Source organism: Dendrobium catenatum, unplaced genomic scaffold (genome assembly GCF_001605985.2).
Source record: "Dendrobium catenatum unplaced genomic scaffold, ASM160598v2 original_scaffold_72516, whole genome shotgun sequence".
Taxonomy (NCBI): domain Eukaryota; kingdom Viridiplantae; phylum Streptophyta; class Magnoliopsida; order Asparagales; family Orchidaceae; genus Dendrobium; species Dendrobium catenatum.
This window is the reverse complement of record NW_021390962.1, coordinates 92,921-106,183: the sequence shown is the minus strand read 5'-3', so window position 1 is coordinate 106,183 and position 13,263 is coordinate 92,921. Positions and strand designations below refer to the sequence as shown.

The window sequence follows — 13,263 nt, the reverse complement described above, 5'->3', positions numbered from 1 at the left end:
AGAATAAATTGGACTAGAGTATGATTAACAAATTCAATTCTCAATTTACTTTTTAAAATTCATAAAAACTGTGGGAACTTCAGATTTATGTTTAATAGGGAAAAGCCAAGTAAATCTCAAAAATCATCCACAAAAATTACATAATAATGAAAACCTTAACTAGAGACAACGGGGGCAGGACCCCAAACATCAGAATGAATTAAAGAAAGTAAAGTTTTATGACGATTAGTAGATTTGTCAAAAACAAGTTTATGAACTTTGGCATGTTTACAAGTAATAAAACTGGATGTAAAAGAAGCTATATGTAAGTGAGGATTGACATTAGCTATGGCAGATAATGTTCGGTCATGAGGGTGTCCTAATCTTGAATGCCAAACTAGCGAGCTGACTTTGGTAGCTGAGAGCACTTGATGGTCAACCTTGGAGGGAGTGATCGGAATATGATATAGACCCTTGATACATGTCCCTTGAAAAAGAACTTTCTTCGTCTTGAGATCCTTAAGGACAAACCCAAGGGATTAAAAATAATAGAAATATCATTGTCGTTAGTTAGCTTAGAAATGGATAATATATTAAACTGAAGAACAGGTGTATGTAAAATTTGAGATAGAAGTAGCTTACGAGATGGGGTTGGCAGAAGGCCAGCCCTAGTGTGAGCTATATTTACCGTCCTGCCATCTCCATTTGTAATTGTGTCTATGCCTTGATATGATTTGGAAAGAGACAGATTATCCAAAGAATTGGTTAAGTGCGTTGTAGCGCCTGAGTCAAGCAACCAATTATTGTAGGAAGTATCAGAGTTAGCCACCAGAGCCTTGTTGGAGACGCTATTGGATGAGGGAACGCATTGAGGATTTAAATGATGCCAACAAGATGTCGTCGAGTGCCTCTTCTTGAGGCAAATTTGGCAGATGGTTTGTTGAGCAGCTGATGAGCGACTGTAGGTAGGCATCCCAGAGGAGTTACGACCTCTGTTCTTGCAAGATTTTCCACGGTTTGCATATAGAGCTAGCGCTGGATCAGGAGAGGCAGAATTTCGGACAGCATTTGAAGCAAGATTAATCTCTTCACTGAGTAGAAGAGGATATAGTTGATCAAGAGTGATGGGAGTGAGCATAATTCTTATGGCCGTTTTGAATGGTTAGTAAGAAATGGGAAGACCATTCAAGATATAGAGGATGTTATCCTCAGTGTCTACAGTTGATCCAACAACGGCTATCTGATCAACAAGAGTCTTAATCTCGGTGAGATACTGAGTCATAGTAAGGTTTTTGAGAGATATATTACGAAGGGTGTTCTTGAGTTGGATGACCTTATATCTATTTGAGGACTGAAAACGGGTAGCAAGAATAGTCCAAATGGCAGCAGTAGACTCAAGATTAATAGTGTAAGGTAGGATGGAAGCAGATATAGTAGAGCAGAGGGCAGAGGCAAGAATGTTGTCGGTGAGATGCCATTGGGTGAAAGAGGGGTTTGGAATGAAAGATCCATCATTTTGAGTTATAGATTTAGCGGGTGGAGAGAAAGAAGAATCAAGAAACTTGTGAAATCCGTGAGTGCTAGAGATTTCAAGAAACTGCAGAAGAAATGGTTTGATTCCCTTATTTCTGAAAAAAAAAAAGTATGGAATTGAAAATCGTTTCTGGAGATATTCATTCCACCACCGCGAACCCTAGTTAGATTCAGGGTCTTCCAAATCGCATAGTTGTCTGCATCCAGGTGAATGGGAGCGATATTTTTGATATTCGTCACTACGAACTTCAGTAAAGACAAGATCTGAGGCTCCTCTTGTACTTCCATGGACGATCTCTCTTTGCTTTCTAACATCACCGATGCCTCCATTGTCGACCTGCTCTGATACCATAAAGAAACCGAAAATGGGAAAGAAGAAAGAAACAGGAGAAAGAACAAAGAACTAGAAATCAATGTTATTTTATGTAATGTTACAAACTAGTAAAAGCTATATATAGAAGCTACAACTTAGCTACACCTATCACAAGCTGCTAGCTCATCTAAGAGTACATGAAAATATATTTAATTATTTATTGCAGTACTTATACTTACTATTTGGGATCGAAAGGAGAGAAGCTTCTATTTTTTGACTTCATGACAAATGGAAGCCTTGCTGCTTTTCTCCTTTCTAGAGGCTCGGACACTCCCATTGACTTGCCGACAAGAATGAGCATAGCCATGGGAACAGTAAGAGGTCTTAGCCACCTCCATAACAACGTAAACATTAACCATGGAAACCTCACCGGCTCCAACAGCCTCCTAGACGACAATTACAAAACCAAGATTGCCGACTACGATGTCTCAAGACTAATGACGGCAGCCACCAATTCCAACGTCATCGCCACCGCCGGAGCGCTCGGCTTCCGAGCACTGGAGCTTTCCAAGCTGAAGAAGGCCAGCACGAATACAAATGTTTATAGCCTTGGGGTGATAATGCTTGAGCTAATCACCAGGAAGTGGTCGGAAGATACAGTGAATGGGGCGGATTTGCCACAGTGGTTGGCGTCGATTGTGAATGATGCGGCCAGGAATGCTGGTGACGAATTGCTGAATACACTGAAAGCTGGCGTTGCACTATGTGGATCCCTCACTAGCGACGAGGCCAGAGGTCCGTGAGCTGCTCCAGTAACTGGAGGAGATCAAGCCTGAACTTGCCGTGGCAGCAGAGGAAGGTGGCAGGGAAGCCGTCAGTGCCGGTGCTTAGAGTTGTGCTAAGAGTTTTACTTAATAATTAGTCTGGCTAATACTTTTAGTTCTTTTATTTTGAAATGGTTTTAGTTGTAAAAATATACAGTTGATTTCCTGCTTATTCAGTAGAGTAAAAAGAAAAAAAAGTTGCGAATCAGCTTCTAAATTGATGAAGGACAACATGAGAGGAAGAATAAATGATGTGGGGAGATAATCATGGGATGAAGAGGATGAAAGAAGGGATTTACCAATTTAGAGAACAAAGACACAACAAGTTTCTAAAACTTCAAATCATATAATGTTACATCAATCATCATTTCCTATTACAATACTTGCATACTTATAAACTAATGAGAACATTCTAGAAGCTAGTAGTAACAAACTATGATAAGCTAGTATTAAGGAAAACTTTAGTTAAGATGTTCCACATCATACTCTCATTGCGTCAAAAGAGCTTCTCCCCCCGATGACTTCTTTGATCTAGAGAGAAAGAGAGAGAGGGAGGTACGTAGAGCATTCATCTACCTTAACCAAAGACATCTAGTTCCATTTGTCTCCAAGCCAAAACCAGCGGACTCTTCCCGCTTCTTCCCACATAATCAAACTGCCCTAGCCGCAATCTACCCAAACCCTGCTCTCCTTCACCAACTTAAACCCCTTCGGCTCCTTCATTGTGTTTCGAATTCGCTCCTTCAACGACGTTCCCCGCTTGTCGTATTGGTAGTTACAAGATTTTGTTGGGAAGCTGGGATAGAAGCTCTCTCACTGTGAAGGTAACTTTCCCCTTTCGTGCACTTCTTCGGCCAGACTTTATGAAGCCGTCTAATTACAGATAGGAAAAAGAGGGTTTTATTTGCTAATCCCACCTAAAACCTATAAAAATTAGTATTAATTATGACTAATTATACTTAATTATAATTATTTATTATTAAATATAGTTAATTGTAATTAATTATGATTAATTAAAATTAATTAATTATTATTATTTATTAATAATTATGATTAAAAAAATGAAAACCTACTCTCGCCTTGATCTTCATCGTCGCCTCTCCAACCTACGCAAAGGTATTAGTCTCTAACCTTATATCCCACTCTCGACCTTTGCGACGAGCTAGCAGACTTCTCTATGCACTCACGTAGCACGGGGGGAGGGAAACCGGTACAACGCTTGCAACAAGGTGGGTAATCCCCGGAGTGCTCATGTAGTGTGAGGGGGATGTAAAATAAGTACCCGTACGCTGCTCTGTACCTTTGGGGAAAACAAATTGTCATCTATTAAACATGTACCGAATACCCCTAAGCACTTATGTAGCATCACAGGGATTGAATAAAATGCAGCCGTGATGCCTATGAGCATATACCTACAGAACCCATGTGGCGTGGAGGGGAAGGCTAGTCTTCCAAAGTTTCCACTAAATGGAGAATACGCCGGGAGGCTGTCAAAATTTGGACTGAAGGTGTGAGGACTTGGATTTGAACTTGATTGAATTCAAAGGATGATAAGGGACTTATGAACTTGATACAATAAACTCAAATCTAAACGAATCCAAACTTAAACAAATCATAAGGACTTGAATCAACTTTTGAATAACATGGGCCCTATTTGGACATCAAATGAGCTAAATTCAAAGTTAAATAAATAAGCAAATGACTTAAACTAAACTCGAGGAAGAAGAGCTTGAACTTGCTACCTATATAAACTTGAACATGGACTTGGATTTCAAACAAATAACAACGAGATTCGAACTTGAGATCAAACATCAGGTAGCCATTTCTTGAACTCAAATGAACTTGGTACAATAAGTTTTTACTTGGACTTGAACTTGTACTTTGGACTCGGGCTAAACACTGGTGGTTTGAGCTTGCACATGGAACAAATGATAGTGAACTAAGCTATAATTTGAACATCAAATGAATGGCATGTAACTTTGTAAAACAATAACATTAATCATACAATCAAGGACATGTGATACAAGTAATGATAGATTTATGATCAATATCATCATACAAGCAAGAAAGTGGAAATAAATTTTTAATACATGCAAAATGATGAACTTCTAATTTGAGTGCAATTAAAAATGAATTTCCAATATGACTTGCTTTCAATCAATGAGACAAAGTCTTTAATCAATTTCAAGGCATTATTATGTTAACTAAAATACAAATGCTAATGATTAAAATAAGACTTATTTAATACAGTGAACGATAAGTGCATTGTTTATGAGCAAAAGAAACGGACATGTCAATATCAACTACAAATAATGATCAATGGTGAATGAGTTCTCTATATATCATTCAAAAGCAACAAACCATATGAAGATCAATGAATTATCAAAAGACTCGTGATGAATTGCTAAACACCTACTTGTGAGCTAATGTAACAAGTCATCAATCAACATACATGGAGATATTATTGATGAATGCAATCCGATAAGTAGTCTATGTTAATATGCATATAAAATATGCTGAATCTACCTACAAACAACAATAATATAGATATTGCATCGATGGGGGATCCCTTACTAACAAACTAAAATTTGCAATGGATATAGTGATTGTGCTCACAAGTCGTGGTACTGGGTACGTTACAAGTATGATGAATTCTCCTATAAATATGGATGAAGAAATTAATATTGAATTCAACTCAACCCCGTTGCCAAGTACTAATATATAGATAAATACATTCACTTAGCTACAAGTAATGAAGATTGAAAGGTCACTTATGAATGACGAATAATCGATAGTATGCCCAATAAATTGTCTAGAGAAGGAATAATAAGAAGCACAAAATGTTCATGATAATTTATCCACAATCATGTGCAATGAACATGGCAGGGCCACAAGTAAAGCAAGGGAGATGTACGAGAAGTGAATCCTAAGTTATCAATGCAGACAAATGCGTAAATGAGCACATAACATTCTACTTTCAAATGAGAAGAATAAATATGCTGCATGATCCTTGATTTATGTATATCCAACATAAAATCTGCAAGTTTTCATATCAACCGGCTAATGATCTTGCATATTGAAGAGCAATAGCCCTAATGAACGAAACTATTAGTTGATACCGCAACTGATATGTAATAGATATAGCACCTGCAAACTCTTGTAGCAAGATTATTCTAGAATCCTCATATTCAACATCAATATACAAACAACCATATTATGTACAAGTAAATATAGCATACCTATAACATAATGCACAGTACCTATGAATTGTTGTAGCATGGATACCATAGCATCTCTATAGCCAACAATCATCTAGTGGAAGATAAATACACTCTAGAGGTATACAACTAAGGTTGTGCTATCCCTACGGTTTAGGTCGGTTCACTTGTACACGAATACAACCATTCCTTGTGAGCTACTACGACCACTGAAATTACTTGTGGATAACAATAGTGGATACATAGTAAGTGCAGTAAATCCTATATGGACACAAGTACATATGTCCTCCGCAAGAAAAGATATAAGGCTACGACAAATCCAAATTCCTACGAGATGCCGTAGGAAGTATTTCATATATGCAAAGTGCCATCTACGAGCAAATATAGAAGACTTATAATTGTTGTTAGCATCCATGGGAAACAAACAGGAGATTCGTTAGTGCACTATGATCCACTTGTATAAGAAAATAAGTGGTGTACGATAATTTACTTGTATAAAGCAATGTACAATTCTATTCGAAAGCTACTATGCCATGCTACCGCATCTTCAACATCGATGCAAGCTAACAAAAGGATTTTACACATATTTTTAAAATGCTCCCGCACATGCACCATAATTTGTATACACATAGGTACACTAAAGGGGCACATATAATCATGAAACCCATATGATCCCCGACGAGCGTGTTATTGGAACACACATAATATTTAGGGATGTTACGCAGGTCAATAAATTTTAATCTGATCCTTATAAGAAGGTAAATAGGAGTCAACAAGATTCAACAAATAATTATAAAGTACCCCCAAACACCCACATGGGCCCCGACAAGTGTGTTACTGGTACACACGTGGCATCTAGGGATGCTGCACGAGTCAATAAATTTGAACTCGATCCTCCTAAGTAGGTAAATAGGAGTCGACAAGGTTCACAAGATCATTAAAAATTCCCTCTCAAACTTTCATAAAATTTAAATATTTTTAAAGGAATTCACACACCCCAATGATGGCCGTGCTGAATGAAGATCTCAATCAAAGGAGTTAATTACAAATATTTCAAATACTTCCCAAGTATCCAAAAATCTAAAAACAAGATATTTAAAATCAAAATTCAACCATTCAAACACTTAAAAAAAATCCATCCACCTTTCACAACATATTATCGGGATGGATAAATTGAAATCTACTTCAACTCACATAGAGCTAATGCCTAGTAAAAAATATCACAATGATTCTTTTTCAAATAATCTCCTATCAGTAAGGACATTGCATGTGTCCTCTAATAGACAATTTTGCCACCAAATGGCACCTCAAGATAAACGGTTATGACTCGGGACCCTTTGAACCGAGTGGTTTTATCGCCAAATGGCACCATGAGATACCAGTTATGGCTAAAGCCAATATGTTCCTTAGTGGCATCAAATCCTTGAGATATGAATCTATAGAATATAATTAATAAGGCACTAAGTCCTCTATTAGCTAAGGTGCGTTCAAATTTTCCCCTTAGATAAATATCCACCCCAGTTCTACAAGGTCCCCTTGGACAAAACAACCCATGGTTGTTGATAAGGATCATTCTATCATGTTGGGTTGACTACCTCCTCTAACTAAGTAGACTAGGGACCACGATGGCTCTAGATGATGGAACCATGGGATCTTGATCGGATCCATCATCCTTCTATAGGGTACATCATATTACATGCTATTATTTCCGTTTCCTCCCTTTTCCTTGTCATCGTTCCTTAAAGAGAAGGCAGCAATGGAAAAAAATTAGGTGAGGTTATACTTCCTTTCAATGTCAATGTTAGGAGGGAGAGGAGTGGCTTTAGTATCAGCATAGTTCATGATTTCCTTGCCTTTGCAGCAACAACCACAATAGGTTCTTTTTATGCTGCCATCAGACGGCCTTCCCGGATAGAATTTGTGTGACAGTTTGGATTTTGAACTTTTCTTCAATAGCTTTGCTAATTTTTTTTTTTTTTTTTTTTTTGGGGGGGGGGGGGGGGGGGGGGGGGTGAATTTTGGTTTAGCCTGTATATTAATAATAAATAAACATATTACATGTGTAAAAAGAAACCTAAAGTTCTACAAAAAGGAAACAAATCTCAAGGACAAATTATTCGGTGTGGAGATCGATGTAAACTTACATCTGGTCTCCAATAAGAATGATACATGTGGATGATCCACGTGTAATTTCTTTTAAATAAATAACTTTCTTTCTGTCTTGTCAGCCTGCCTGACCCGATCGACCTAAAAATTTTGAGTTTTAAAACCCTGGATTTAGGGTTGGCGCCTCAAAGAACCCGCGAAAGATCCTAAATCAAAATATTTAAGACCTCAGCTAGCTGCTTAGAAAGGAAAAAAAAGAAGAACTTCCTATTTTTGCTAAGATGGAATGCTCACATGACACAAATGTCGAGCACAGCTTTTGGAAACTTTCAATAATCAGATGATAGTTTGGCTAAATCAGCTGCAAGTTTTAAGTTATTGATAAATCTCTACCTTATCCTAAGGTTTTGGAAAGGTTTCAAACGATGTATAGAATTTGTTTATGTTCTTGTTGAACTTTCACTCCTCTAAATGCACCTTTCAAAGAGATCTTTTGCTTTGCTTTGTACTGTGTTATACTAACATTGCTTAATATCTTATACTGTGTTTTTGTTGCCATTTGTTGTGCTTTAACTACGCTGTTACTGAGATTTTATTATGCCTTTACTGAGATTTAACTATTCTTTTAATGTGTTTTTCTTGCGCTTTCATTGCGCTTTTACTGCTCTTTTACTTCTCTTTTAAAGCGCCTTTATTATCCTTTTACTGTGCTTTGATTACGTTAATTGTGCCTTTACTGTGCTTTCATTGTGCTTTTACTATCTTCTTTTAGTTCATGTTATATATAAAAATGAAAAAGAAGCTTATGTTAATTACTATAATTATGCCAATAATAATGGTTTTAGTGTGTGCAAGGACCATCATAGTTAATGGCTAAATTCCATAAAGATAAAATTCAAGGACTTTATTTGTTCAAAAGTTGGTTTCAAGAAAAGATTTGATCTGAATTCCCAAAAGAAATGTAGAAGATGTGATACCAGAATGGGTTGTCCATCTTTGATTAGGTTTGCAATTGATGAATTTGGAAATTGGATTGTCAAAAAAATTATTGAAACCCATAACCATGAATTGGATAGGCTAGAAAATCTGCACCTCCTGAGATCATGTAGGAATATCGATGATGTGAGAGCTTCTGTTATGGAGTCAATGATAGAAGTCGTGATTAGAACAGTTGATGCATTATTATATCTTGCTGAGGAAGTTGGAGGTGTCATGAATGTTGGATTCATTAAAAGGGATGCATACAACTTCATTCAGAAGGAGAAAAAAATAAAGATTGAATTTTTAGATATTAATGCTTTGATTCAATTATTTAAAGATCGATAGGTTGATGACAACATGTTTTCCTGGGACATCTAATTTGATGATTTTGATATATTGTTAATTTTTTTTGGTCTGATGGGATGGGTAGAGATGTAATGATTTTTGATATGAGCTATAGGCTTAATAAATATAATATAGTTTATGCCCCATTTGTGAGTGTAAATAATCATTGGCAAAATATTTTACTTGGTGTGGCCTTTTTATCAGAGGAAACAATTAAATCATTTACATGGTTATTTATAACATTCGTATGAATAATGGGTGATAAACATCCAATGATAATATTTACTGATCAGGACAAGTCAATGGCTAGGACCATCAAAGTTGCACTACCCCACACTGGTCATACACTTTGCCAATGGCACATCCCTAAAAAGGCTCCATCAAAAGTTGGGTGCTTCAATAACAACAACAAAGTGAGAGGACTCTACTATAAGTGTTTGAACAAGTATGACTCTAAGGAGGAGTTTGAAAATATATGGTCTAAAATGATCATGGAAGGGAACCTCTAAAATCATGAAAGGTTGGGGGATGTTTATAAGACTAGGAGTAATTGATCAACATCCTTCAATAAGGACTACTTTAGCATGGGAATTCAATAACATAGCATAGAAAGTCTACTAATAACATGTGTCATGATATTTCTAAGCCAACAAGTTCTATAACTTATTGTTTTCTTGGCTTAGAGAAGATGATGATGTCCTGATGCATGAATGAACAAGATGAGGTCTACAAATGCAACCAGACTGAAATAGTACCTATAATAAAAAGGAGCTCAATATTAAAACAAGCTACTCAATTTAAGAAAATTATACTCATTTTTTTAGGATGAATTTCTCCAAGGTTTGGGTGAAATGAACATAAACTACGTGTCAACTAATTCTTCAAAGTTTTTAGTTAATTACACATTCTTCAATGTTTTGATTGCCAAGAGTTCCAATTGATATATATCCCAATGGATACAAGTATTCCCGAAAGCCAAAAGGAATCTTCCTTTGCAGTCTCTAATAACACCTCCGACTCCTGCTCCATATGAAGAAGAAAGAGTAGCATCTACATTGATTTTTAACCAACCTGGTGGAGGGGGATGCCAAGCATTCAATAGTCTAGAGGACTGATTAACATCCCATGAATCCGGCAATTGATTATAAATCATCTTAGAATAAGAAGAGTGACTGGTTGCTTGGACAGCTACAGAAGTTGCACTTTCATTTATACCTTCATATATAAATTTATTTCTAGCTTTCCATGAAAAATACAGGACATTAAAGAAGAGATTTAATACCATACTCTCATTCTTGGGGATATTATGTATCCAACTACAGAATCCTTGGATATTGTTGAATTCTGGCAAAGCAAATCCCCACCTATTGATAATAATGATCACCTCTTTGATTTTGGAACAACCACCAATAATGTGCTCCAAATCTTCTTTGCCAACAGTGCATCTCGGGCAGAAGACATTATTTTTTAATCTTCTATGAAACATGAATTGAAAGGTTGGTAATGCATTTTTGAAAACTCTCCAGATGAATGTTTGAACCCGTGGGTTAAGTTTTTCCTTCTTTATCCAATGAAAAGGAGTCCAGTCCTCATCTTGTTGCTAAATTCTCTAATCATCCCAGAAATAGATTTTCCGGGACATTGAACTATGAGTTCTATGACATCTTCTTCTAGAACTAAATTAATTTTGATATTCATAATGAGTTCTACCAGCTCTTTACCGAAAACCAGCATGAATTTTTCCTTATTCCAGCCACCATTTTCTATAAAACAGCTTAGAACCAGTTCTTCATCATCTTGAAGGATAAGTAGAGCTGGCCATTCATTGATTCTTCTATCTAGTACCAATTTATCCTTGAATACTTTGATTGAGTTTCCATTTACGACATTCCATCTGATAAATGGTTCCAAAGCTTTCCCTCCATTTTTTAAAATTTTCCAAGAGGAAGAAGATTCTTCAATACGTAACTCCCATAGGAAGTACCATATTTAGGAGCCAAGGTTTTTATTAAGACTAGGAGTAATTGGTCAACATCATTCAATAAGGACTACTTTAGCATGGGAATTCAATAACATAGCATAGCAAGTCTACTAATAATGTGTGTCATGATATTTCTAAGCCAACAAGTTCTATAACTTATTATTTTCTTGGCTTAGATAAGATGATGATGTCTTGATGCATGAATGAACAAGATGAGGACTACAAATGCAACCAGACTGAAATAGTATCTATAATAAAAAGGAGCTCAATATTAAAACAAGCTACTCAATTCAAGAAAATTATACTCATTTTTTTAGGATGAATTTCTCCAAGGTGTGGGTGAAATGAACATAAACTACGTGTCAACTAATTCTTCAAAGTTTTTAGTTAATACATAGATAATAAAGACCAATCTACACCTTAGGTTATTCGTTTTGATGCAATAGAATGTACAAGTCAATGTACATGTTAAAAGTTTGAAATAATGGGTTTGTTTTGTTCTCATTGTGTGAGGAAGCTTAATATTGTGAAAATCTCTGAGAAGAACCTACTACTGTGATGGTCAGCAAGAGCTCAAATATATATATATATATATATATATATATATATTCAGGTCACTTGGGCAAAGGTAAATGAACTAATACCTCTGAATGCGGTAGTGGACTCATATTCAAAAATCATATTAGTAGATTTGCATATCAAATAAGCATGAAAGCTCAAGGGAATGAATTGGTTTAACAGTATATGTTAGCTGTAACGAAAGGCATGGCTGAAAATACAGGCCTGTTTCTTAACGGAAAGATTAAAAATCATAGGTTTATTGGAAATACAAAGCATAGTGGTGTTCTAAATGCAAAATTTAAATATCCACTAAAGCGTAGGCCTAAGACATCTCTAATGCAAGATTGCAGGCTTATCGGGAAAAGAAGAAGTTAAACAGTAAGAGTTATAATCAATCACAATTTTGCTCCACTTTCACTATACTTTTACTGCGCTTTTATTATGCTTTTATTATTCTTTTATTAGGCTTTTATTGCACTTTTAGATTCCATCATTTTTTATTATTATTTATTACTTATCCTAATTTTTTCAATAGAGACACTTGATATGAATGAAAAAAATAATAGAAATGAAAATTCCTTCTGCAACATAGGTGAACTACCCAATCATGCCTGAATGCTTCACTGAGGAATTCATAACCATGGCTACAACATGAGAGATAGGGGCCGAGTACACAAGAATGGTGATGGCTTTATTTTCTTCAGAATTGACATTCTAATATCACTGTATTAAACTCTATTGATTGTAATATTTTAACCCTATGAATGTACTTAAAGTTTGTACCAAAAAATAAAATATTTTCTATTGTAGACACATGAGTATCAATGATTTATCAGTATCAAAAATTATGTTACATTATGTTCAATTGCACTTTTACTACACTTTTACTTCCCTTTTATTATACTTTTACTGTGCTTTAAGATCCCTTCATTTATTATTATTATTATTATTTTACTTATCCTAATTTTTTCAACAGAAAGATCTACTATGAATGAAAAAATAATAGAAATGGAAATTCCTTCTACAACACAGGTGAAATACCCAAGCATGCCTAAATGCTTCACTGAGGAATTCATAAGCAGGGCTACAACAAGAAAGATAGGGGCTGAGTACGCAAGAATGATGATAGATTTGTTTTCTTAAGAATTGCCAATTTAATATCATTATATTAAACACTATTGATTGTAATATTTTAACCCTGCGATTGCACTTAAACTTTGTACTAAAAAAATAAAAGACTTTATATTATAGTCACACGAGTATCAATGATTTATCAGTATAAAAATTATGTTACATTATGTTTTATTGTGTTTTTACTACGCTTTTACTTCACTTTTACTATGTTTTAACTCTGCTTTTACTGCACTTTTATTGCACTTTTACTACTCTTTTATTCAGCTTTTACTGTGCTTTATCATAAAC

The 13,263-nt window shown here is 35.5% G+C and overlaps 1 pseudogene; it reads left to right on the top strand.

Moving 5' to 3' along the window:
- Positions 1-2,106: 2,106 nt before the first annotated feature.
- LOC110111213 lies at positions 2,107-2,716 on the top strand (annotated as a pseudogene).
- Positions 2,717-13,263: the final 10,547 nt, after the last annotated feature.